We start from the raw sequence: 24,613 nt of genomic DNA, 5'->3' as shown, positions 1-24,613 counted from the left end.
TAGGAAGAAAACAAAAACCCACCCAGAGTGAGCCACACTCATCAGTCAACAGTGAGCAAAGACAAAGTTGGCATTTCAGATCATGGTAGATCGGCATCTGGGAATCACAAAGCCAATAGTTTTGTAAACTCACTGAAAAAATCTGAACAGGTCATAAATACTGAGGGTGATTTCAGGCTGTGTAAAAGGAAGGTTTCAGGGGGTAGTCTCTTTCCCCTTCCCCCAAAGTAACTGATTCAAGGTAGGGTGTAATAAGGCCCAAAACCCAAGCTATCTACATATTCTACGTGGAGTAAAACAACCATCTCTCATGTTCTACCACACTCAGCAAACGATTCCTTCTTAGGCTGGGAGGAAGCCTGCAAAGGACTCCAGGTTGGTAAGGCAGTACTTTATTCCAACCTCTCAAATGGATTTGAGAATTCATCTGTTCGCATTGAGTTATAAATAAGGTTCAGACAGGACTGAGTGTGGGAATCTAGATGATGAACCTCATATCAAGAAGACTTCTGAATCAAACGAAGTCACAAACAAATCTCACCAATGCATCATGTAACCCTTTTACTAATTACAATAAAAAAAAAGAAAAAAAAATCTCACCAATGCAAGGAAATCAGAGAATTCACTAAGAGACTAAATAGCAGATACAGTGGGCACAAAGTTCCCCTAAGAAATTGGAGAACAATTTTTCCCTTTTTCATTGTTGAACTTTTTATGCTTATACACACAGTCTACAGTGATAACTAGGCCTCATCCTCAATTATGTGCATACTTAATTCTGATGATATTTTTCATTACTCAATTCCCTCTTTCTGTAATTTTCATAGTTCATAAAGTTTAATTATTATTTATGTATAATCATTTTAAATATTTTAAATTTTAGGTCTTAGTTTTTTCTGTGCTTGTTCCTTTATTTCTCTGTTCTCATTTGCTCATCCTCTACTTTAATACATTTCTTAACATTTCTTTTAATTTCACATTGTTTTCCTTTATTTCTTATTCTTCTCTCTTTGTTTACTTCAGTTTTTTCATCCTTAATTTTTTTTCTGTGAGCTCTACTGTATTTGTTTCCATTTTGGCTAGGTCTAATTGGCTCATCTTATTATCTTTTCAGATTATTTTATTACTAACAACAGATTTCCTCATTGACTAAAGCTATATGTAATGTCCTTTCCTGAACCACAACACCCCTCCCCAAACAAAGAGAAGGATATTTCAACAGGTGAATATCCATTTATTATTTTGAACCTCTAAAGTCTGTACAATTACAGGAATGTTGGCTGGTTTTTACTTAAAATTGTGTTTTATTTTGGTATTGGATTTTCTTTTGTTTCAAATGGGCAGAATAAACCTATTAAAGACAAGGAAAATACCAAATCAAATAGCCGCAACACCTACTTAAAATAACCAGACAATGAAAGCTCTAGAAGATGGTTCCTTAAAATGCTTTAAAAACAATGGTGATGAATATGTTTAATGATAACCTGCACACAGTAATGCATAAGTATAATGAGACTAGCCAAAGATTATGAGAGGATTTCATTTAATCTACAAACAGAAAGCTAAATGAATTCCAAGTGAAAGAAAGAAAGTCTGGTGAAAAACAGTGATTTGGCTAAAGGATATGAGAGAACGCACTGCAAATCAAAGAAGTCCATACAAGACCTAAAACAAACCTTCAGAGAAGAGATCAAAGCTATCAAAATGATTGCTAGGAAAGTATGGAAATAGAGTCGAAGTTAGAAAATAGTGACAGCAAATTAGACTATATAGAAGACAGAAACTCTGAAATCAGATAATCTAGATGTTACTGAAAGAGAAGACAGAATTATTCAATTTTTCAAATCTAAGAAACAAGAAAGTCATTACAGGTGCTTTAACACTCAAGCAGAATCCTAATTTAAGTATAGGTATTAAAAGACAAAAAAAGGGAAGCTAAAGAGAATTGCAGCAGAAAACGTTTTGAACATTCAAAACTTATAGTCCCATCCAGATACAAGAAGCCTTTAGAACCTCAAGCAGAGGAGACTACAACATGACATGCTACCTCTACATTGTAGTCAGCACAGGATGAAAAGAGACCACCAAAAGGGTCTGTAAAACTGTCAGGCAGAAAAGATTAATTACCTACCTATAAAGAAAAATCAGTCTGAATAACTACAGATTTCTAAGCAGAAACAACAAAGGCAATAAGTCTGGAATGAGGGATGTCATGACTTAAAGGCAAGTAACTACGCAATTGTAATAGTATACCTAACTAACCTCACCAAAAACTTTCCACAGCAAGGAAAAATTGAAGAAATTTCTCTCTACCAAACTGGCATTACAGAAGATATTTGAAGACACACATAAAAACAACAAGAATGAAATATTAGAAGAGAAACAGCATCTTATCAGAAATCCAGATAAATATATTAAGAAATGACAAGGCACAGCTCCAAGGAAGATGAATAACATGGCAGGGACTACCACATTTTTCACTCTTGTCAATAGTAATGGATATAACCCTCCAACTAAATGAAATAGATTGACTACCTCAATCAAAACTTAACCAAAGATATGAAGAATTTCTATGAGGAAAAGTTTAAAAACCTGAAAAAGGAAGAAAAGGTTAATGTAAAGGAAAACAAAAGAAAAAAAACCCACAAACAAACAAAAACCTTCCATGCTCCTGGATTGGACAGATTAACATAGTGAAAATGGAAATATTGCCTAATGCTATCTACAAGTATAATGTAATACCCTTCAAACTCTCAACAACTTTACCCAATGATATAGAAGAAGTCATCTAAAATGTCACATGGATCAATAGAAAAACATGAATAGCAAAATTAATAATTTGCAGGAAGACCAATTCTAAAAGAATATCAATATCATGCTTCAAATTTCATTACAAAGCCATAATAATAAAAACAGCCTTGTACTGGCACATGAACCGACCTGAAGACCAATGAAATAAAATAGGAGACCAAGGAATGAACCCGCAGACGTATAGCTACATAATGTTTGATAAGGAAACCAAAAAATACAGGAATACAGAAAGGAAGAAGCACAACATCTTCTACACATGAAGCTGGTAGAGTTGGCAATAAATATACAGAAAACTGAAGTTGGATCCTTGTATATCACCCTGAACTAGAATCAGTTCCAAATGGATCAAGGACCTCAATGTATGACCAGATACTCTGAAAATGTAGCAAGAAGGGATAGGGGAAATATTAGGGCTCCTTGGCACAGATTAAAATTTCCTAAACAAGGATACATAAACACAACAAATCACAGAAAAGTTGGATAAATGAGATTGTATCAAACTGAAGATTTTCTGGATTGCAGAAGACATAGGTACAGGATAAATACAAAGCCTACAGAATGGGGAGATCTTTGCAAGCTATGCATCAGACAAGTGCCTCATATCTAAATTACTTAGATCTCAAAAATTAAACCCTCCAAATCAATCCTTAAAGAAACAACAATCCCAATTAATAAATAGGCTAAAGATATAAAGACAGATTTCTCTGTAGAGGTAATAATGGCCAATAGGCGGTGAAGAAATGTTTAATGTCTTTGGTCATAAAAGAAATGCAAATGAAAATAACATTGAAATTCTACCTAATAACAGTCAGTATGTGTGGGGCACGTCACATCAAGGGTAAAAGGCCTACCTCATGGCCCAGTGCTCACTTCCTGGTTTTGGAGATGCAACCTACCTGTCTCCTGGTTGGGAGGTTTGGCTATGGTTTGTGATGTAAAATAAGGCTACCTCGAACCCATGGATTGGCCCCACCGCCCTCTCTGACCGCACCTACCTCCCCCTGTCCTGCCTACTTTTATGTTAATAGATTCCTGCTTCTTGCTTTAGCCCCTGGTATCTTCCCATTAAACGAGTCTGCTGTGACATTCTCCCTGGCGCGTCTCTGTCTTCCCTCTGGAGAAGGGAGGGCTGGGTGTAGGCAGCCAGCCGGCCCTATCCTTTCTCGGTCTCGTCTTAGTCGGGGCGTGTTCTCTTTGCCCTGCCTGCTGGTCAGGAGGCAAAGAGTGCTAAAAACCCCGACAAGTATGGTCATTACAAACAAAACTAATAATATAACAAAAGCTGCTGATGATACGGCCAGAGAACACAACTACATTGTTGGTAGGAATGTATACATATAAAACTACTCTGAAAAGCAGTATGGAGATTTCTGAAAAAAGTAAAAATAGACCTTCTCTATGGCCTTACTACCTCACTCCTGGACATTTATCCAGATGAACACAACAAAGGCCACAATAAACCTATCAACACAATCATGTTCATTGCAGCATTATTTTCTTTAGCTGAAATATGGAATCTACCCAGGTGCCCCTAAATTATTGAATGGATCAAGAAAATGGAGAATACAGACACACTGGTATTCTAAACTTTCAAAAAAACAAATGACATTGCCCCATTCATAAGAAAATGGAAAAACTTGGTGAAAGTTATATCAAGTGAAGCAAAACAGACCCAAAGAAAGGTAGGCTTCCTGTTTTACCTCATTTCTAATAACTAGAATATGTCTAGGCTATTTTTAGGAGCGAATAACAATGACTCAACATCTATGTGCATAAGAACATATATAATGCTTATAGAAATAAATTCATAGAAATGGAAACAAGATATTATTTTATTGTACTATTTGCAATTATTTTTCTTTGTTTTCTTCCCTTTTGGTTTATTTCCTGTTGTCCCTGTTTTTTATTCCTGTACCCTTTGTCTTCTATATAAGTTTATATCATTTGGCAAAGCATAGGGGATTTAGAATTAGTACAAAAAATGTGAAACAACTCAACGATGATACTCACTAGACACTATGTTGGAAATGAACTTTACAACTTAGGGAGGAGAGGGGTCAGAAGGGGAAATTTGGGAAAAAATAATAGAAAAGGTTACACTTCAAAAAGGAATGTACTCATTACCGAACTAATGTAACTGCAAGCCCGCTCCACATCACTTTTACAATATATATTTTTTTTAAATCCAGGTGCCGATGGCTCACACCTGTAACCCTAGTTACTCAGGAGGTTAAGATCTCAGGGTCCCAGTTGGAAGGCAGCCAGGCAGTAAAGTACCTGTGAGACTCTTATCTCCAATCAACCACTCAAAAGTCAGAGGGGCTCAGTGTCTCACATGGTAGAGTGCTAGACTTCAGCATAAAGAGGCTTAAGGATAAAGCCTAAACCCTGAGTTCAAGCCCTACAACTGAAAAAACAAATTAAGTAATAATTAAAATTAAATTAAGTTCTAAATAATTACAAGTTAATTGTTCTTTAGAATCTTGAGATCACAAACATGAAATATTTTACACTTTCCAAATACAGAAGTTGTTATATATGTCTTTTAGAAATTTATCAGATAATGTTAAAACAATTTGTACTCTTGCATTTATTTAGTTTATGTAGTTACCCATCTTGTGCTGGGGATACCAATATTTAAACCACTTCAGGTATAATGGATTGTATAAAAATAGACATTTTGAGATCATTTGATCTAGGTTTATCTTTATTATTTTATGATTGAAATGTAATCTTCTTTCTTCCCCAAACTAAATTGCCTTGCTCTGTCTTCTGGCATTCACCTTTTCCATTTGTCTTCTTCTACCAATAATCTGTTTCAACGCAGAATTCTCATCAATCTATGTCTGATACATCTCTTTCCTAATAATCAATAATATGTATATTTCTTCAACCCCAGCTATCAATGTTGTTGAGAATCATTTGCCTGAACTGCTAAAACTCGGCTAAAAATGTTCCTATCTAAAGGACATATATTTAAAATGAGTTTCTTTAAACAATCTAAAGAGAATGTGTTTTGATTTTAGAGGAATTGTTTATTTGTAAAGCATGCTGTTTTAACATGTGTATGTAGCTATATATACATATATATATATACATTTTCTGTGAATAGAGTTATTAAATGAGTCAAAGATTATAGAGTCTATTCTTTTGATTTCCTCATATTGGCCATGGATTGTCTTGAAAAGATATTCTTCCGTTTTGCTATTTTCTCTTCATTCTGTTACTACTGTTTTCACAGTGCAGAAGATTCAAATTTGATTCAAAAACCATTTGTCATATCTTGCTTTTATTTCTGCTTATAACTGAATCTTGACATGTTTTCCTTGACTAGTTTCAGATTTACAGGTCTTGAACTCATGTTCCTTTTATTATTGTGTGTGTGTGTGTGTGTGTGTGTGTGTGTGTGTGTGTGTGTGTGTGTGTGATGGAGCTTGCGCTTGGCTTGGGAACTGGCTGTAAGATATTCAGCTCAAAGCTGCCACCCTACATCTGGGCCTGGGTGTTATGCCTGAGCACTTCAGCTTAAGGCTACCACCCTACCCTTGAACCAAGCCCAACTTCCTGTTTTCTAGAGGTTAATTAGAAAGAAAAGTCTTAGGTTTTGCACTTGTTCCAAGCCCCACTTCCTATTTTCTGGAAGTTAATTGGAGATAGAAAACTCAGATCCTTTGTGCCAGTGATGACTTTGAACCTTGATCCTCAGATCTCAGCCGCCTGAGCAGCTAGGATTACAGGCATGAGCCAACATGCTCAGCTTTGTATTCATGTTTCTGATCAATTTTAAGTTTGCTTTTTTTTTTTAAATTTTTTGCCAGACCTGGGCTTGAGCTCAGGCCCTGAGCACTGTTCTTGGACTTTCTCCAGGCTAGACCTCTACTGCTTGAGCCTCAGAACCACTTCCAGCTTTTTTCTATGTGTGTGGTACCGAGGAATCGAACCCAGCACTTTGTGCATGCTAGGCAAGCACTGTACCCCCAGGCCAAACTCCCGTCCCTTAAATTTGTTTTGTATAGTTCAAAAATAAGTGTTTAGTTTTAGTTTTGTGCATGTGGATATCCAATTTTCTTGGTATCATTTGTTAAAATGGTTGCTTTCTACTTGGTGTGTATTTTTTTGTGGGTCATGGATCTTGAATTCTAGGCCTGGGCACTGTCCTGAGCTCTTCAACTCAAGGCTACCCCTGGGCCCGGGCATTGTCCCTGAGCTTTTCAGGTCAAGGTTACTGCCTTACCCCTTTAGCCACAGCCCCACTTCCCATTTTCTAGTGATTAATTGAAAATAAATGTCTCAACAACTTTATTGACTGGTGCTGACCTAGAACTGTGATCTTCAGATCTCAGCTTCCTGGGTAGTTAGGATTACAGGCAGGAGCCACAACAGCTGGCATAGTGTGCATTTTTTAACACCTTCATTTTGAAAATCACTATGCTGTAACTATAAATGGCTTGTTTTAGCATCTTCTATTTTGTTGTACTGGTCCATGTATAGGATTTTGTAGCAGTGTGCTGCTTTGACATGGATTTATAAATCAATGTGAATTGCAGCATTGTCACTCTCTTTGATCAGGAATGGACTGGCTATTTAGGGTCTGTTGTATTTCCACATGAGTTTTGGGACCTATTTTCTATATGTAAAAATAATGTCATAGGAGCCAGGCATGGTGGCTTACACCTGTAATCCTAGCTAATTAGGAGGCTGAGATCTGAGGATCAGGTTTGAAGCCAGCCTACCCACTAAAGTCCTCTCTTATGAATCACTAAAAAATGGGAACAGGGTCTGTGGCTCAGGGGTAGGGTGGTAGCCTTGAGCTGATTAGCTCAGGAACAGCATCCAGGCCTACAGTTCAAGCCACATGACCCGCCCACATATAAATAATAATGATAATGCTTTATTGACTTAGAATTTGTGTACTGCTTTTGATTATATGGGTATTTTAACAATATCACATTTTTAAAATGACCAATAAGTAAGTGAACAAAAATATTAAACATCTTTGTCCATAAAGTGAATGCGAACAGAATTATCCTGAAATTGTGTACCATATTTTCCAAATTTCCTCATAGACCCATATTTATTTTTAAGCTTTTCTACAAATAATAAAATATGGCTGAAAATGCATTGTCATATACCTATTTTTCTGTGAAATAAAGTCATAGAAGTATTTTTGCTTTGGTGAAGTCGTGGACAAAACTTTTTATAGCTCTTGCTAAATTGATATTCAGGATGGCTTTAAGTGCTAAGTAGTCTAGCATAAGAACATTTATTTATGAATCTCATCCAAAGTAGATGTTGTCAGTATGTGGAAATAAATAGCAGGTTGATGATTTCTTTGCATTTTAATTTAATTTTCAACTTCTATTTTCTTGATTGCTCATCAACATATATGCATTTCCATATTTTCTGGTCCATTTTTTATTCCATAGGTTATCTATGGATTATTGCTTTGAAGATCTCTATATATTATCTAGTCATTGAAAGCATATTTACTTTTATTTTAGTCAGATATATAGTAAAATGGTTACTTTTTCTTTTATATGTTATATCATAAATAAGGACTTAATAAAACTGGTTAAAATATCCCTTATCATATGATTGTAATGTGTTTTGACATATCACTATGTGTTTGTTTTTTACACTTAAGTCTTCCCTCCACTTGGAATTAATTTTTAAAATCTATTGAGCTAATAGCTTGCCTTTACCTTTATTTCAAAATGATCAGTTCTCCACATATTGATAGAATAGTGTTATTTTAATAATTTGCAATACCATTCATATTGTAGCTTGAGTAATTTTCTGTACAATCAGTTTTTGGTTTGGACAAGTTTTCTTTTCTGTTGTACTGCAATAAATGAAATTATATATGAGACTTTGTCTCCCTATTAAAATGTTTCCTTAGATTACATAATATGGTACTCCAAATGTCTTATATTGGCCATTATAAAATAAAGTTTCACACCCAAAATACAATCTTCCCTTAAATCTAATCATATTAATATGACCATAATTTATCTTGTCACTCAGCCAAAAAATGTTGGCATCAAATATTGGTACTTTTATCTCTAAAACATCTTTCCAATTGTCTATAATGCTATTTCCATGACCACAGTTAATTTCAAATCTAACTTTCTCTCCATAAGATTATAAAAATATATTTAATATAGCCAATGGCCCCTTAACTGTTCTTCTAATACATTTCAGTTTTGCACAGCATGATACAACTCTGCTTGTCTCTTGAATATATCCAAATGAAGCTTTCTTAAAGAGAACTACTCAAATAGCCACTACATTGCTTTCAAACGTTAAATATTGCAAATCATAAAAGTGCTTTAAAAATAAGTTTTGCAATAGAGGCGGAAGATGGCGGCGGTTCAGTGTGAGACGTACTGAGCTCCCACCAAGATTCAAGTTCTGGCAGTATAGGGGACAGTTCTTTAAAAGAAATTGATCCTAAGTAAGCTTTAGCACCACAGAGATTTCAGTCAGAGAGGAAAAAGGCAGAATACTGATGCGAAAGGACAGCGTGGAGAACCGCCAGGTGTGGAGCAAACAGTGCTTCATCGCGGCAGAGACCCGTCAGCTGCAGACAGAGCCACACAGAGCCTGCGCCAGCCCAGAGCCGACACCCGTCCCTGAACATACCTGCCAGCTTCACGGAACCGGAGAATCCAGCAATTTGTGAGTGCCTCCAAAGAGAAGTATCCACTTCTGCTCGTGGAACCACATTGGGAGGGAGCACCCCCCCCACCAGCTGAGAGCTGACTTCTGGCAATAACCCCGCCAGAGCAATTGGAGCCTGAGAGGTGATGCTGGAAATGCCACCTTTCTAACTGGCAAAGGATTTCCCAGAGATCCCTTAGCCAGAAATTCTGCCCCAGAGCTGCTGAAGTCCGTCCCCTGCGCCAGACACAGACCTAGTAAACAAAGCGGCCCACAGATCTTTCAGCTTTGTTTTACCAATCAAGCAATCTGAAAAACCACAAAGCCAAATCACAAGAGACAAAAACTTTGTGAAGTGTTTGGATCCAGAATTTAGTGGAGACACAAGTTTACTATCCTGCGCCCCCTCCCCCCAAAAATGAAGAATACCCTTTTTCTTTTTTTTTTTGTTCTTCTACCCCTTTTCATTTGCATTTTCAGGTGTTCTCATTTTTCTCTTTGCCATTACACCTACACCTTTTTTTTTCCTAATGTTATGATTCATTCCTTTTTTTTTTCCTTTTTTCTCCTCTCTTTTCCTGCATCCCTTCTGTCACTGTGGTCGTTCCTAGGAACACAGTGACAGCTCTGGGTACAGTCTGAATAAAAATGATATCCATATTGATACAGTCACCTGCTTTTTAAACTCAACCAAAGTATCTCCTGGAGAAGAACTCACAACAGTGAGGAATCTCCCCCCATCTTTTCTTTTTTCTTTTTTTGGTTTGTTTTTGGTTTGTGGTTTGTGTGTGTGTGTGTGTGTGTGTGTGTGTGTGTGTGTGTGTGTGCACTGTTTTCATTTATTTTGTTGTTGTTTTGTTTCTTTTTTCTTCTTAAAATTTGTTTCAATGAAGTCTCCTATATCTACCTCCCTCTTTTCCCTATATATTCTTCTTATCACTCTTCTTATTTTCATAAGTTTTATCTAAGTTCATCCAAACTTTATACTCAACTATTCTACCTGTCTATCCCCTTAGGTTAGTTATCCTTAAATGATACCTTTTCTTCATTACTATAATAAACTTACACTCATGCAGTATTCTTTTCCTACCTCCCTTGTAGTCTTTTATATTATTTTTCTATCTCTGGTCCTCTGTTCATCCTTCAAGTCTTAATAATGCATGGATCTACATTTGATGGTTGTTGAGCAATACTGTATATCTAGGTGTTCAATTATACTCTAGGTCCAGAGGGACGTAAATACAATAGAGATTGGATTGAGGGGCTTATTGTTTTTGTCATAAATCTATGGTTGTATTATATTTCTATGTAAGTGCACAAAAAGAAAGAGCAATATTACCAATCCAAAAGAGCAAACATCTATTGTCAGCCAAATAAAAAGGTCTAGGTTGGTTATATCTGAAAAATTATAATCTTGTTTAGTATTAATCTTGCTCCCATCCTCAAATGGGCAGAACAAGAAACTCAAGAAAAATGGCAAATGAAGCTATAGCATCTCCCACCCAACATAAACAGGCAAAGGAGCAGTCAGTGGCACATCTAGAGGAGAGACTTCCAAGTGCTATACAAATGCAATTGATAAACATCATTAATGAAAAATGTGAAAATATAAAGAAAGAGATAAGGGAGGAAGCTATAGCAAAAGAAGAGGAAACCATAAACAAGGTGATATGTGAGAAAGGGGAAGACATAAAGGAGGCCATAATAAAGGTTTTACAAAGAAAAATGGACGAATTCATAGACTCCCCAAACAAAAGGGTGACCGAACTCCAACAAATCTACAAAGAGAATGAAGCTGCTGTTCTAACAACTCAAATGGAAAGCAAGGAGCTAAAGAAATCCATACATGATTTAAAACAAGAGATGCAAGGCATCAAAAATGAACAATTAGAAGCAAGGGACATGAAGAATAAAGTAGAAAGCTTTGATAGCAGTTTAGACAATGTAGAAGAGAGAAACTCCGGGGTTGAAAATGATTTAGTTGATATGGAGAAAGAACAGAAAATGAGTCAATTCAAATGTAGGAAATATGAGAAAACGCTACAGGAGGTCCAAGATACGATTAGGAAGCCTAATTTAAGGCTAATTGGTATTGAGGGGGATCTGGAGAAAGAGGTCAATGGTATTAGAAACATACTTCAGGGAACCATCTCAGAGAACCTCCCAAATATCCAGAAGGGCAGGCCAATCCAGATACAAGAAGTTTTTAGAACCCTAAACAAACCTGACCACAAAAGGACATCCCACTGCCACAATATAATCCAAAATGGATCAATAGAAACCAAAGATATGATCCTAAAAGCAGTCAGGGAGAAGAGAACAATCACCTACAAAGGCAAACCAATCAGAATAATTCCAGATTTCTCAGCAGAGATCATGCAAGCAAGAAGACATTGGAAGCATATATGTCATGCCCTGAAGTCAAATAACTACCAACCAATAATACTGTACCCAGTTAAGCTCTCATTCATAACTGAGGGAACAATAAAAACATTCCATTCCAGGGAAAAGCTGAAATATTATGTAGCAACCAAACCAACATTACAGAAAATTCTCAAAGATGTTCTACACATAGAAAACCAACACAAATGTAATACAGAGAAAGAAATGGCACGTAAAACTCATAACATCTAAGTATCACAAGAACTATCAAGACACAGGCCATAATGAAAGCTTGTAAAAATGGCAGGAACTAATAAATATTTCTCAATCCTGACTCTCAATATCAATGGACTGAACTCCCGAATTATATGAAATAGAATAACTAGTTGGATCAAAAATCAAGATCCATCGTTCTGCTGGCTTCAAGAGACATATCTTACCCCAAAAAACAAACATTTTTTGAAAGTTAGAGGTTGGAATAAACTTTATCAAGCTAATGGTCCCCATAAACAGGCTGGAGTTGCCATCCTCATATCAGATAAAATAGACTTCAAACTAAAATTAGTGAGAAAAGACAAAGAAGTTTACTGCAGACTACTAAAGGTATCTTTCCTCCAGGAGGACATAACCATCCTAAACATATACACACCGAATCCCGGAGCTCCGAACTTCATCAAGCAAACTTTACTTTCACTGAAACCATACATAGATAGAAACACAATGATTGTTGCTGACTTTAACACACCAATGTCACCTAAGTACAGATCAACCAGGCATAAACTCAACAGAGAAACCTTAGAATTGAACAACTGTATAGACCAACTAGATCAAACAGATATCTGCAGATTATTCCACCCAGCAACAACACAATACACGTTTTTTTCAGCACCACATGGAACATTTCCCAAAATAGACCACATTTTAGGGCATAAAACAAACCTGGGTAGATTCAGAAACACTGAAATTATTCCCTGCACTCTCTGAGACCACAAGGGCATCAAATTGGAACAGAACATCCATCACCACCAATGAAAACCCTGAAACTCATGGAGATTGAACAACATATTGTTGAATCACCAATGGATCATCGAGGAGATCAGAACAGAAATCCAACAGTTTATGAAATTTAACCAAAAGGAGCACACAAAATACCAGCTCCTTTGGGACACGGCAAAGTCAGTACTCAGTGGAAAATTTATAGCTCTGAATTCCTACAACAACAAATTGGAAAAATTGCAAACCAACCATTTATTGTGTCACCTTAAGCACCTGGAGAAAGAGCAACAAACCAACCCTAATCCCAGTAGAAGGAAGCAAATTATTAAAATCATAGCAGAATGAAATGAATTGGAGTCCAAAAAAACTATAGAAAGAATCAACAAAACAAGGAGGTGGGTCTTTGAAAAAATTAAAAAAATTGACAGACCCTTAGGAACTCTTACCAAAAAAAGAAGGCAGCATACCGAATAAACAAAATCACAGACGAAAATGTTAATATCATGACAGAAATTGCCAAGATCCCGAGGATCATGAGGGAATACTTCTTAAACCTTATGGCAACAAATTTGAGAATCTAGAAGAAATGGATGAAATCCTAGCCAAGATTGACATACCCACACTGAACCAAGAAGAACTAACCCAACTAAACAGGCCTATTTCAAGCCTTGAAATAGAAATGGCAATAACAGACATTCCACCTAAGAAAAGCCCAGGGCCAGATGGACTCACAGCTAAATTCTATAAGGTCTTCAAAGCAGAGCTCACACCAATACTCCTCAAGCTCTTCAACAAAAGTGAAAAGGAAGGCTCTTTACCAAACTCATTCTATGAAGCCAGTATAACCCCCATCCCCAAACCAGAGATTCATCAAAGAAAGAGACCTACACCAACAGTGGAGTAGTGATGCCTCCTGGACACATCCCCTCCAGCATCTGTTGTTATTAGATTTCTTGATCATGGCCATTCTAATTGGAGTGAGGTGGAATCATAGAGTTGTTTTGATTTGCATTTCTTTTATGGCCAGAGATGTTGAGCATTTCTTCATGTGTCTGTAGGCCATTCTTTTGTCTTCTTCAGAAAAGACTCTCTTTAAACCTTGGCCGATCTTTTCATGGGATGGTTGTTTCTTTGGAAATTAGTTTGGGAGTGATTCAATTTTTTTATCTGTTGATATATTTCATATATGAGGTCTTTGTCTGTTGTGTGGTTAATGAAGATCTTCTCCAACTCTGTAGGCTTTCTAGTTAGTTTGCTAGCTATGTCCTTTGTCAAACTGTAGCTCTGCAGTTTAATGCAGTCCCACTTATCCAGATTTTCTTTGATTTGTTGTTTCTGGGATCTTATTAAAAAAGGTTCAACCTGTGTCAAGGAGACCTAGTGTATCTCCTATTCCTTCTTGTAAAGTTTTCAGGGTATCTGCTTTTACCTTGATATCTTTGGTCCATTTGAAATTAATCCTGGTGCAGAGTGGTAAAGAAGGATCAAACTTCAGTTTTCTGCAGGTGCTTAACCAGTTCTGTCAATACCACTTGATGTAGAGGTTTTCTTTCTTCCATTATACTGTTTTGGCTTCCTTATCAAAAATTAGGTGGCCATAAGTCTGTGGGTTGATTTCTGGGTCCTCAGTTCTATTCCATTGATCCTCATGCCTGTTCTTCTGCCAGTACCAAACGGTTTTTGTTATCATAGTTCTGTAATAGAGTCTGAAGCTTGATATTGAAATTCCTCCTGGGCTGTTCTTTCTGCTGGGAATTGTTTTTGCTATATGGGGTCTTTTATTATTCCATATGAAATTTTGGCTTGCTTCTTCTATGTCTTTTAAGAATGATATTGGGATATTGATGGGTATTGCATTGAAATTGTAGATAGCCCTTGGCAAGATTGCCATTTTTATGATGTTAATTCTTCCAATCCGGGAGCATGGGTGCTTTTTCCATTTCCTGTGTTCTGCTTTATTTTCCTTTTTGAGGGTTTTAAATTTTCCATCAAAAAGTCCTTCACATTCTTAGTTGCGTTAATTCCTAGTACTTTATTTTCTTTGAAGCTATTGCAAAAGCCTTCCTTTTCAATTTCGTTGAAGAGCTTGAGGAGTATTGGTGTGAGCTTTGCTTTGAAGACCTTATAGATTTAAGCTGTGAATCCATCTGGCCTTGGGCTTTTCTAGGATGAGAGATCTCTTATTGTCATTTCTATTTCAGTGCTTGAAATAGGTCTGTTTAGTTGGATTAGATCTTCTTGATTCCATGTGGGTACGTTAATATTGGCTAGAAATTCATCCATCTCTTTTAGATTCTCATATTTGTTGTCATAAATCTTTGAAAAGTATTCCTTTGTTATGCTCTGGATCTTGGTAATTTCATCCATTTTTCTTTGGCTGGCTTCCTCATGTTCATATATCTCCTTCTCTATGGCTTCCTCTCGTTTAGATATGGCTTCCTCTCATTCACGTATCTCTTTCTGTATGTTTTCAAACTTTTCATTAATCATGTTTACCTGTTGCGTTTGTGTAGCTTTTAGAGGACTCTCCTCTAGTTTCGCTATTGACTGCTCCATTGTCTGTTTATATTGGGTGGGAGATACTATTCCTTGAGTTGCCAATTTTCTGGAGTATCTTGTTCTGCCCATTTGAAAATGGGAGCATGACAAATACTGCACAAGATTACAGCTTTTGAGATATTGTGGGGCACGCCACATCAGGGAAATGGGCTCATTTCCTGGTTTTGGGTCTCAACCTGCCTGTCACCTGGATGAAAGGCTTGGCTGTGGTTTAAGGCTGCCTCTGGGATTGGCCCCGTACTCTTCCACCCGCTCAGACAGCACCTACTTCCCCCTGCCCTGCCCACCTTTATGCTGATAGGCTCCTGCATCCTATACTAGCTCATTGTACTTTCCCAGTAAACGAGTTCTTGCCTTGACGAGTCTCTCTGGCACATCTGATTGTCCTCCCTCCAGTGAGGGAGGGCTGGGTGTGGGTGGCCAGCCAGCCCTTTCCTTTCTTGGCCTTGTCTTGGTCAGGGCATGTTCTCTCTAATCCTCTTGCGGGTCGGTAGGGACGAAGGACTAAAAACACCAACAAGATATAACCAACCTAGAGCTATTTATCTGGCCAGGCAATAGAAGTTCATAATTTTAGACTGGTATTATCACTCTCTATCTCTCTCTTTTTGTGTAATTAGAGACAAATATAACACCACCACCAAACACAGTTTATTCTTGAGATTTCTGAACAAATATTTATTTGAGGTTTAAAGGAAAACAAAAACTTTAAAACATCAGAGCACAATTGAATACAATTTACCTCATTTGGTCTGAATCTTAAAAAAAGTTACTCTAACTATTTACCCGAGGTAGATTTAGGTTGACACTGCTTCAAGGGAACGTCCATCCATCCCAGAAGTTATCTTCTAACTTTATTTATGGTCTCCTAGGTGATCCTCTCCAACTTCAGATCATGCTACATGTTATATCAACACTTTTCCTTCCATGGTTAAAAAGCAATCAACTCTTTCATACCTTCAAAGTTCTCCATTTGAGGGATGGTCCATTGTTAACTTACTTACAGACTAGAAACAATTATCAGTAAAATTAGTTGAAAGAAGGGGCAAACAATTTCCCTGCTAATGATACCAACGGTCCCCTTCCCTAAGGTCTCTCTAGTGTTTAATACACAGCCATAAGTCTATTCTTTATTACCATTATTCCACACACCCAGTATTCTTTTTAAATATTACAACTGTCATAACTCATATGAATGATTTGGCATGGTTTTTCACTAAAGATGAACAAATCTTGTATTTATCATAATGGGCATTTTTTTTCATGGTATACGCAAGTCATAAAAATTACTAAAACATGTCAGATCAAATTAACTTACAGTACCTATATCCTAAAAGAAAAATCCTAGAATCAGATTATTTACTATCTTTATAAGCTACATCCACTGACCCTAAGTTAGCATGATCATCGTCGGGATCAAAGCTCACAGCCAAATAGTTAGCAGTGGCCAACTCTATGAATCCAAATACCAATAATTTTTTTCCAGAGTTCAAGGATCTGTTGGATAAACTAAAGCCATCAGGGAAGTCTGACTAGCAACAAAATATTTATTCACATCTACAGAGTCCTATTTGCTACAGAAATTTAAAGCACATACATTTAAAATTGTCTTTTAATCTGAAGGAAGAAAAACAGAAATAATCAATTATATACAAAGAATACAAAATTTCTAGAAAATATTAAAAACAACTGTAATTACCCTGTTTTAACACATGTTTATCCTTAAAACTCCAGGGAATTTGCTAACTTCTTTCCCCTTCTAGCACTTAGAATCCTGTATTCCAAGCCAAATATATACTTTATTATTGTGGTAACTGCAATCCTTCCCCTGGGATTAAAATGTACTGTTCTCTTTCCTTGGCAGAACTGAAATAAATGAAAATACATCATTATGTGGCTTGATTTGCTATAAATATTAGGAGAATGGATTGAAAAAGATGCCAGCTTTGGAGTCACGATGCACAAAATCTTACTCAGATACTAATTATGTATTCTGTGTCTTCTCTGTGCTTAGAGTTAAATTGATCCTGACTTCCTAGGAGATAACTGAGGGTACTAATCATTGGAAGAGATGACAAATCAAGTTACAACATTATAACTATTATCCTGGAATTTGTATTTTTAGTTGAAAAGAAATAAATATCTTCAGTTTAATATGTCAAATATCAATAATAACTTGGAAGACATTTTGTGAATGAGAAAATATTTCAGAGTAGGCCTCCACCTATACTACATAAAAAATCTGAATATTCTGCTGCTTTATGAGACTGATTCTGCAAAGGGGAAACCATTGAATAGTTCTGATCTATGATAACTACTCCTAGCTTTTAATTCATTTTTTTCACAGCCTGCAAAAGAGTCCCATATTATTATCAGAATACTATTCCTACTGTAGCCAAGAATAGGAAATAACCAAGAAGCAAAATCTATAGTTCCTTCCCTCAACAGTAACACATCCCATATCTTATATCACAAAATTACAGTCATCTCATTTACTGAATGTTTGAGTTTTAAAAAGTTAAATAAAGCAATCATTAAGTGTTTCAGATAAACAAAAAACATCTTTACCTGAGTAACCCATCAGATTTATCAGATCTGCCTTAGCTCCTTTCCGAACAAGCATCTGGGTTTATAAAGAAAAGCGACTTTCATACTGACTGCATTTAAAGTTATCTCTGTCATAGGGTTCAACTAAGAACAGTTCTCATACAAAAAATATATACATAATATCTCACCCACAAATAGAACTCACTGGAGCAAACTTTTCTGTGGAATAGATTCTTTGGGGCCTCAATTAAATATGAAAGTAGCTTCTAGCAAAGATTTTTCAGGTTCAAAGTGTATATGGCTTTTTAAATTTTTTGTACTTATATGAGTTGTCTGATGTACTACAAGAGCTGATATCAAGCTTTTCTCCTTCACATACTTCTAAGGTCTTCAGATTTTTTTTTTCTTTTGGTGCAAACTGAAGTAAGGCTCTCCAAATAATCTTGGTCGAGGGGTGGCACTGGCTGCTGCTGGAGAGGAAAGCATTGAGTGTTGTGATGGTTCTGGACTAGAGACGTTTTGACATCAAAAGTAAAACAATCCTGAGTTTCTTGCTATGATTTGGAGATACCAAATAAGAAAATAACGGGGATGATGCTGGAAACTGGTAAAAGTGAACTACTTATGACTGAAAGGCTTGAAACAGATGTATCTTCTAAGTTCTTATCAAGACAATAACTATGAAAGCAATGATGGGTCAAGAGGACCAGTGGAAAAGTTCCTAGTAGAGAGCCATAGAAAATGTACACTTCAGAAGAGAGATATAATCAGAGAACTCCTAAAAGGAAGTTATATCATGTATGCCTTCAGAAGGGCAAAACACTTTTATTCATGTGCATGAAATTACTCAAATAGATCATCAAATATACCAGTGCCTTGAATGAGAACAAAAATTTTGTGAAAACTTAGCATTTATTATGTGTGAGAGAATCCATATGGGGGAGAAACCTTACAGATGTGATATGTGTGAGGAGACATTCAGCTAAAGCTCAGATCTTATTTCACACCAGAGGATACACAATTACAAGAAACCTTATAAATGTAGCAAATGTAAGAAAAGCTTTTTCACCATTTATCCCTCTCAAGTCACCAGAGAACCCATTCAGGTAAAAAGTTATATACATGTCACATTTGTGGTAAGAATTTTGGCTGAGTTGGGATCTGCTTGTCCACCAGCAAAGCCACACAGGCGAGAAACCATATCTGTGTAGTGAGTGTAATAAGTGTTTCAGTCATAGTACCAACCTCATAAGGCACTGAAGAACGTACACAGGTGAGAAACCATTTAAATGTCTGGAGTGTGAAAATGCTTTTAGTGGGAAATTTGATCTTATTAGCCACCAGAGAACTCACATTGGTGAAACGCCCTACAAATGTAATAAATGCAAGAAAAGTTACCGACACCGTTCAGCCTTCATTGTACATAAAAGAGTTCATACTGGGAAGAAGCCCTATAAATGTGGTGCCTGTGAAAAATGCTTTGGCCAGAAGTCAGAACTCATCGTCCACCAGAGAGTCTACACAGGTAAGAAGCTGTACAAATGCTTGGAATGTATGAGAAGTTTTATTCGGAGTGCCAACCTAATTAGAAACCAGGCCGCTCACACTCATACTTTTAAATGCCTTGAATATGAAAAAAGTTTTGACTGTAGCTCAGACCTTATAGTACATCAGAGAATTCACATGGAAGAGAAACCACATCAGTGATCTGCATATATGAGTGGCTACCTACTAGGAACGGACTTTGTTTCCCAACAGAAAATGAGAACTCAAACAGAGGAGCTCTGATACAAATATAGTGTATGTGATAAAAGCTTCCACCAGAGCTCTGCCCTTCTTCATCATCACACAGTACACATTGTTGAAAAGCCATATATCTGTAATACAAACACAGTTTTATGACCAAAAAAATCACACAATCCAATCTCTATGATATTTAAATCACTCTGAACCTACAGTAAAATTGAACACCTATATATACAGTATTGCTCAAACACCATCAAATGTAGATCCATGCATTATAAAAATTGAAGGATGTACAGAGGACCAGAGACAGAAAATAGTATGAAAGACAAGAGGGGAGGTAAGAAAAGTGTAATGTAGGAGTGTAAGATTAATATAGTAATTCAGGAAAGATGGTGTAAGGATAACTGATTTAAGGTGATAGGTAAAATATGTGAGTATAAAATTTAGAAACACTAAGATAAAACTTATAAAAATAAGAAGAGGAATAAGAATATATAAAAAAGAGGAAGGTACATATGGGAAAGATCAATGATAATTTTTTTTAAAAAGTAAACATTAAAAACAAAGAAAAAAAGAGGTGGGAGGAAAACCCACACATTTGTGAGTTCTTAAACAAGAAATATTAGGTTAAGAACCCACAGATTAAAAAGCTAGTGACTGTATCAATAAAAATATAATTTGTATCCAGTCTGTACGCAGGGCTGTCACTATGCTTCTATTAAGGAAAGAGAAGGAAAAAAATGGAAAGAAAAAAACATAATATTAAAAAAGAAGAGGGGAATAGAGAGAGTGGAGATAAAATTGCAAAAAACATAAGAACACAGAAAAATGAAAATGAAAAATGGTAGTACAATTTGAAAGAGTTATGGTTAGGAGAAAAGGAGGATTATTCTTCAGTTTATTTGTTTGGTTTTTTTTGGGGGGGGGCGGTAGGAAACTTGTGTCTCTACTAAATTCGGGATCCAAACAGTTTAAGAATTCTTTTTCTCCTATGATTTGGCTTTGCGGTTTTTCTAATCAGTTTGCTTGATTGGGGAGAAAAAAAGCCAGTGGTGCAGCCAAGGGCTTTGTTTACCAGAAGGAATTTCCACTAGCGCCAGAAGCAGATGTCCCGCTAGGCTGCCTCTAATAAAGCCTTTGCCCTTTTGAAGGATGACACTTTTAGCACCATTTCTCAGGCTCCAGTTGGTTTGGCAGGGTCTTTGCCAGCTGTTGGCTGGTGCGGAAGGGGATTCCTTTCCAATGCCATTCTGCAAGCAGAAGTGGAAACATATCCAAGGAGGTACTCTGGATTTTCTGGTTCCTTAAAGACGGCAGGTCTGCGCCATGGATGGCTGACAGCTCTCGATCAGTGAGGCTTGGTTTGGCTCTGTCTGTAGCCGGCAGGTCTGTGTTGCTGAGAAGTGCTGTCTGCTCAGGTTCCAGAGGGAGACTTTGTCCCCGAGGTGGTGACTCTGAGCAGCTGTTGCCACTCCATCCTTTTTTCTTGAGCCAGCTGCCTGGTTTTTTCCTCTCTGTGGTGCTAAAGCTTACTTAGAATCCATCTGAGGATGTAAACTTTCTGCTAAGATTCTAGAACTGGTAACCTGGTGAGAGCTCAGAAAGACTCACACTGAGTCACCACCATCTTCCACCAATTGCCTCATAATGAATGAAAAGCAGTTGATTTGGGGGGGTTAACTTTATACCTTGCTACTTTGCCAAAGTTTCAAATCAGCAAGCTATTTGGGAGTGGAGTCTAGAGGGTTCATTAATTACATTTCATCTTCAAAGAGGGAAGGTATCACTTCCTCTTTTCCCTATTTGGATTCCCCCCTTTTAATTTTTTTTACAAATTTTATTTTTCCATTTTTTCTCTTCTAAATCTTACATTCATTTATTTTCCCTTTATATCACTTTTAATCAGTTATCTTCACTCTGTCCCTTTCTTTAACTACTATATCATACATATACTGCTACATTACTCTTTTCTTATTTCCCATCTTATCTTTCATACTATTTTTCTATTTCTGGTTCTTTGATCCTTCTTCAATTCTTATAATGCATAGATCTATAGTTGATTGTTGTTGACCAATACTGTATATGTATGTGTTCAATTATATTATAGGTCCAGAGTGACTTAAATATCATAGATATTTGAATTGTGGGTTTTTTGGTTATAAAGGTGTGTTAGGTAGCGATTTTAGATTTGTGTGTAAGGGCACAAAAAGAGAGTGATAATACCAGCCTAAAATTGTGAACTTCTATAGCTACAGAGTTCTAGGTTGGTTATACATTAAAATAAGAATTTTGTGTGGTATTAGTCTTACTCCCATTCTCAAATGGGCAGAACAAGAAACTCAAGAAAAATGGCAAATAAAGGAATAGCATCTCCCACCCATTATAAACAGCCAATAGAGCAGTCAATGGCAAACCTGGAGGAGAGTTCTCAAAAGGCTATACAAATGCAATTGGTAAAAAAGATTAATGAAAAGTTTGAAAACATACAGAAAGAAATCCTTGAATGAGAGAAAGCCATGAAGAAGGATGTAGGTGAATGTGAGGAAGCTATAAAGACATATATGTGTGAAAGTGAGGAAGCCATAAAGAAGGACATATGTGAACCTGAAAAATCCAGTCAAAGAAAAATGGACGAATTCATGCAATCCACAAACAAGCTGATTGAACCCCAACAAATGTCCAATGAGATTAAAGGTGCTGAGCTAAGGGACTTCAAAAACACCACTAAAATAGAAATCAAGGAAGTAAATAAATCCATACATGATATAAAACAAGAGATGCAAGGTATCAAAAATGTACTGAAATACAAATGGAAATGAGAGACCTCCGATCCAAGAAAAGCCCAGGGCCAGATGGATTCACAGCTGAAATCTATAAGGTCTTCAAAGCAGAGTTCACACCAATACTCCTCAAGCTCTTCAACGAAATTGAAAATGAAGGCACTTTGCCAAACTCATTCTACTAAGCCACCATAACCCTCATCAAGAAACCATAAAGAGATTCTTCAAAGAAAGAGAAATATAAACCCATTTCTTTGATGAATAGTGATACAAAACTTCTCAACAAAATAGTGGCCAACCGTCTTCAGCAACTCCTCAAGAAAAGTATACACTATGATAAAACAGGATTCGTAACAGGGATGCAAAGCTGGTTCAACACATGCAAGTCAATTAATATAATTTATCACATGAACAGGAGCAAAGATAAGAATCACCTGATTGTGTCAATAGATGCAGAAAAGTCATTTGACAAGATACAACACCCCTTTATGCTAAAAGCTCTGGAGAAACTAGGAATCCATGGAACATTCCTCAGTATAATAAAGGCTGTGTATGACAAACCCACAGTTAGGATTATACTTAATGGTGAAAAGCTAAAGCCATTCCCTCTAAAAGCAGGAATGAGGCAGGGTGCCCACTCTCTTCACTCCTCTTTAACACAGTATTAGAATTCCTAGCCAGAGCAATAAGTCAAGAAGCAAGCATAAAGGGAATACAAATAGGGAAAGAGGAAGTGAAATTTTCCCTCTTTGCAGATGACAAGATTCTATATTTAAAGAACCCTATGGACTCCACTACCAAGTTGTTTGAGCTGATTTGAAACTTTGGCAAGGTATCAGGATATAAAATTAACCCTCAAAAATCAACTAACTTCCTTTATACCAACAACGAGAGGATCAAGGTAGTTATCAGGAAAGCAACACTTTTGCAATAGCCTCAAAGAAAAATACCTAGGGATTAACTTAACTAAAAATGTAAAGGACCTTCTTGATGAAAACTTTAAAATCTTGAAAAAGGTAATTAAAGCAGAATTGAGGAAATGGAAAAACCTCCCATGTTCCTGGTTTTTAAGAATTAACATCATAAAAATGGCAATCTTGCCAGGGGCTATTTGCAAATTCAATGCAATATCCATCAATATCCCAGTGTCATTCTTTTAGGAAACAGAAGGAGCAATCCAAAATTTCATATATTATAATAAATGATCCTGTGTATTAAAAACAATTCTTAGCTGAAAGAACTGTGCAGGAGGAATTTGAATACCAAATTTTCGACTCTATTACATTGCTCTTGTAACCAAAACAGCTTGGTACTGGCACAAGAACAGGCCTGAGGCCCAATGGAATAGAACTGAAGGCTCAGAAATCAACCCACAGACTTATGGCCACATAATTTTTGATAAAGAAGCCACAACAGTAGAATGGAAGAAAGACAACTTCTTCATCAAGTCGTGTAGGCAGAACTGGTTAAGCATCTGCAGAAAATTAAGTTGGATCCTTCTTTGTCACCCTGCACCAGAATTAATTCCAAATGGATCAACGGACTCTAGGTCAAATTAGATACCCTGACAATTTTATAAGAAGGAACAGGAGATACATTAGGTCTCCCTGGCACAGCTCGAAACTTTGTTAATAAAGACACGGAAACACAACAAATTAAAGAAAGTTTGGACAAATGGTACTGCATTAACCTGCAAAGCTTCTGTATGGCAAAGGACATAGCAAGTTCAATAGAAAGCCTGCAGAGTGGGAGAAGATCTTCACTAACCATACAACAGACAATGGCCTCATGTTTAAACTATATCTACAGCTACAACATTTGAATCTCTCCCAAACAAATCTTCAAAGAAACAACCATCCCATTAAAAGATGGGCCAAAGACTTAAAAAGAGACTTCTCTGAAGATGAAATAAGAATGGGTTATTAAGTACTTGAAATTAAATTATGTATAATTAGCCAATTTTTATTCCTAATTATTACTAACAGTTCCACAATAGAAATGTGAATTTTAGAGATACTTTTTTTCTTGATTTCTTCTGTTAGAAAGGTATGAATAAAAATTTTATAAACAATTTCTTTTTTCCCATATTTTTACTGTAATTAATAGAAGGGTTTCATTATATTCACCAGATA

General features: G+C 36.5%; 1 pseudogene; it reads left to right on the top strand.

Moving 5' to 3' along the window:
* The first annotated feature begins 18,696 nt into the window (after positions 1-18,696).
* LOC150041157 (zinc finger protein 322-like) lies at positions 18,697-19,857 on the top strand (annotated as a pseudogene).
* The last annotated feature ends 4,756 nt before the right edge of the window (positions 19,858-24,613 follow it).

Source organism: Megascapheus bottae, chromosome X, assembly GCF_031878675.1.
Source record: "Megascapheus bottae isolate mThoBot1 chromosome X, mThoBot2.hap1, whole genome shotgun sequence".
NCBI classification, from domain to species: Eukaryota; Metazoa; Chordata; class Mammalia; order Rodentia; family Geomyidae; genus Megascapheus; species Megascapheus bottae.
Note: the sequence above shows the minus strand (reverse complement) of the source record. Positions and strands in the feature narration are given on the sequence as shown.